The sequence below is a fragment of the Limulus polyphemus genome, unplaced genomic scaffold (assembly GCF_000517525.1).
Source record: "Limulus polyphemus unplaced genomic scaffold, Limulus_polyphemus-2.1.2 Scaffold245, whole genome shotgun sequence".
In the NCBI taxonomy this organism is placed as follows: Eukaryota; Metazoa; Arthropoda; class Merostomata; order Xiphosura; family Limulidae; genus Limulus; species Limulus polyphemus.
Genome location: NW_013665855.1, coordinates 350,530 through 354,884, shown reverse-complemented (window position 1 = coordinate 354,884; position 4,355 = coordinate 350,530).

Here is a 4,355-nt window from a genome sequence, read left to right as displayed (position 1 = left end):
GTATTTGTAAATGGCTCCAGCTGCTTTATGTTGAGGATTCTGCCATTTGCTGGTAATGGACTTGCACTCTTTTGCAATATGCTCCATTTTATAACAAACATAACACCTCTTCTCTCTTCTGTCTATTAACCTCCTGTCACCTTTGGTAAACTCCTGCTTCTGGTCAGCCATTACTAGTTTTCAAATGTAACTGGACATTCTTGGACCTGCCAGTTATACTACTTCCTTGGGCTTCCATATACTGTTCTGCCAGCTTGATCATCTCGTCTATATCTTTTGGTTCTCTCTCCTTTAGGAATAGTGACATGTCAGTTGAACACATGACCATGAACTGTTCACGTACCAATAGGTCTGCCAGTCCCTCAAAACTATTTTCACACATAGCCATGTCAGTCCATCTGGTGAAATATCGCCGAAGACGTGCAACAAACTGAAATGCAGTTTCTCCAGTGTCTAGTTTAACTCCTCTGAACTTCCGACGAAACCCTTCTTCAGTAAGTTCATATCGTTTCAGTAAAGCTACTTTTAATTTGTCATAATCTATGGCATCTTCTGACGTCATGCCTGCATATACTTGTAGGCCTTTTCCTGTGAGAAGTGGGCTGAGACAGACTGCTCAATCACCTTTCTCCCAGTTTTAACAAAATTTATTAACAAAACTTCCTACAATCATCTGCTTTAAACTTTTATTATAACAAAAACTAAACAATAATAAAATATTCACTCACAAAACTAAATTAATCAATACTATCTGAAAGAAACAATCTTTTATATCATGACATAGTCCTATCAGTATTGCTCTGTGTCTATTTGACAGTTAATGGCTATTGTTTGACTTGATTCGCCATCTGGTTCCACAAATACATCAAAATATTTAGCAATGTGTCATTGAGTTGCTTTCTCTGTGTTGGGTCTAGACTATTTGCACAGTCATCAACCAATGGTAGACACATATTTGCTTTTAACCATGGTGCAAAAGATACAACCCTTCTACTTTGTCTGAGCTAATGCTACTTACTTTCTAGACAGGATACAATTAATTTCATCTATGACTTCTATAACCATGTTACAAAGTCAAAAGCACTAGACTGTCCATATTAAACTAAGGAACACACTTGTGCATATGGCGGTACTGTTATTCCCTCCACTGACTATTCCTGGGCTCAGTCTGGCTGATATCAAATAACTCTTGCACATAATATCATTTCACCAATTGCACAGGTAAAACTGACCAATAACGTTTGGTGCAAATCCATTCTGAGGATACCAGTGCTAGATCTAAGGTTGAAGATGACTACTTTCATCCTCTGAGTGACATTTCCTAGACACAGCTGGAGATCTGCCTCTTCACTTATGCCTAGTCTATCGCCAATTGCCAAAACAGTGTCGATATCTACAAGCCATAGTGGTGGTCTGGTATGAAGACTTTAATATATTGCAAAGTTTAATAGTTTCGAGCTGCTCCTCTGTCAACCAGGAACTGAATCTCTTGCCCTTGTACCCTCATAGACACATATCAAGCTTTACCCAGCCGTAAGACAGCTGGGCTGATTACCAAACCTTTTGTTGCAAACTAGCTCTCATGCTTTCCCAAACTGATGGTTAGACAAAACTCGAATTCATTAGTTTTCTGGAATTGTAGTGGTACTATTTATTACTTGATGTTGGTTCTCCAAGTCCTTTTTGCCCATCAGTCTAAACCAACAGTATTTATTAGTTTGTTGCTCAGCAAAGTACTAGTGCTTCTGGTTCTCAGGCACCTGCTAAGCCATTGGATAAAACCGATGGCCTTGCCCCCTTTTCTGATTGGGAATATGCAGAGAAACCACTTTCCATTGACCCAGTACATCACAAATAAAGCAGATGCTATGATCCTCCCATTTTGAACAATGTCCAGGCAGAGGTCCAAGCTAATGTTGTGGCATTTAAACAATGAGTGTACTGGGATAGTTCTGCACCTTCACTGGAATGTAGTTTGGTTGCAATGCAGTACTCGGATGTGTGTGTGTGTGTATGGCTACCTCTTGGCAAGGCTCAAGTTCAATGTGATGGACATACTTGAGTAGGATGGACAATATGAGATATAACCACAGCATCTGCTGCGGCAGACTTCTTTCTCTCCATGATTGGCTCAAAATCCCCCTGAATCCCACTCACGGTAGAAACAACCTCAGTTAGGGTGAGGATATTCCTCATACCAGGTTGTGTCTCATTGTATCGCCAATGACAAATTTATTTATGAGTATGTTTTATGATGTGTTGATGTTATTTCATGGTTATCTTTATCATGCAGATGGCAATCATCATCTGTATAAGCAGCCAGGCTCTCTGTGGGCTCCTTCTCTGAGCCTTGAATTCCACCTGGTGGATTGCTGAGTTCTCCACTAAATGGAAATGGTAGCACAACTGAGCCGTGACTGTTTTCTTGTTATGTCTCATCCAATTGATTGGTGTTATACAAAGCTCAATTGTCTAAGCTCAGAATAAAGCATTGGACTGCCTGCTCCTGATTCCACCTACTCATATAGTTACCTACCCAAAACTCTTCAGCAAATTATGCAGATCTTCCTTCAATATACCTTTGAATAAGAGAGGCAAAATCTGCTTGTATTCACTCACAGGGACCTATGGTGTTGGCCAAAGACTCACCCTTGTGGTCTATTGTCCACCCAATATCATGAGTATGGGAAAGTAGATTGTGTCAGGGACTCCAAACACTCAGTCAACTATATAGTCCATATTGAAAGTGGCTCAGAGAGGTTGACAACTAACTTGTGTTTCAGGTTTTTTCCAATTGTGCCCATTATCTTATCCGTCAGCAAAACAGCTCTGACTACAGGGGTCACCCACCAGTAGCACATCTAGTTCTTCTGAGATGGTTTTGACCACAGATAGGGTTATGTTACTGCGGCTGGCAACAGTCTGCAAGTCCTGTAGAAACCATTCCATATGGTCTTAAACACACCAGGTGCCATTACACCTCAGCAACCTCCAGTCGTCCACGCCTCCTTTGGATGAAATCAAACCTCAGAATAATGCCAGATCTACCATTTTAGGTACAACAGATTTTGATTAATCTTTCTGATCCTGCAGTTGCAGAAAAATCAGCATCAGGGACTTTAACAACATCGGAAAAGTCCTATATTCAGGAAAAAAAACACCTTTCTCGTACAACTATAAATTCCTTTTCAATCGTAAATACTTCCATCTAGGAAAAAATATATTTTGTTCAAAAAGAAATTTACTATTAAACCCGCTGAACTCAAGAGTTTAAGTAAAGATGATAAACACATTAGCAAAATTAGAATACCTTGCAATAAATACCTACCCTGTGGTATTCTCGGATTAAACTGATTTCTGCAAAGAATATTTGATACGTATATTTTATAATAGGAGGATCTGCAAAATAAATTACAAAGTAATATTGCATTTAATTAAACTGTCTAAGTTTATACAAATGAATAAACAGATTGGACATGGTGTGTAAAACAGAATGAAAACAATATTTATTTAATCAGTGGACAAAAACACTTATGTTAGGACACTGAATGGTCGCATTCTACTGGACTTCTAAATTGATCAACTGGCTTTTTCCCTCAAGATGTTTTCCCATTAACCAACTTATTTGAGACCCATGTAATAGTGTTAAATCTAACTTTTCTTTCTTAATATAAAGCAGCGGATTTACTCATAAGGACTAGCACTCTTCACGTTTTAGTCATTCTCATTCAACATGTACGTTCTTGCACAACGTGCAATGTTACAGCAATATACCCAGTTGGTGGAGCAGGTATTATTTCTAAAAAACAACAGTGGAACAAGGGCAGTTTTCTGAACCACGTGTTAAGTAAAACATTCACAGATTCAGAATAAACTAAAAATTTTGAGATTAAATTAACAAGGTGGAAAGCGCGTGGTATACCTGCATACCACACAGCTAGTCCACTTTCAGGCAGACAAGTTGCTATCTCAAGAAGATGTTTGAGAACTAAGGTAGCTAGAACGAAAGTAACTTAACTACTTTTTTGATTTCCTGTTATACAATAACCGTACATACACCTGTATAACTTGAAAACACTTTTAAATTATACATTAAAATGATAAGGTAGAAAACGCATGGTATACCTGCGTAACACAACGTCTCAGATGTTCGTGAAATTTATATGATACATACAAACACGAGTGATTGAGTCATTTAGAGAGTTAATTACTTAATCAGTGGTTTAATTAATTAGTAAGTCATTTCAGCACTGTAAATTTTTAATTTGCATTTCACCAAAGTATAGAACTTGAAAATGAGTGTCCGCTTAGTTTTATATTGCTGTTGCGTCAGCGAGTCACATGACTAGTGTGAC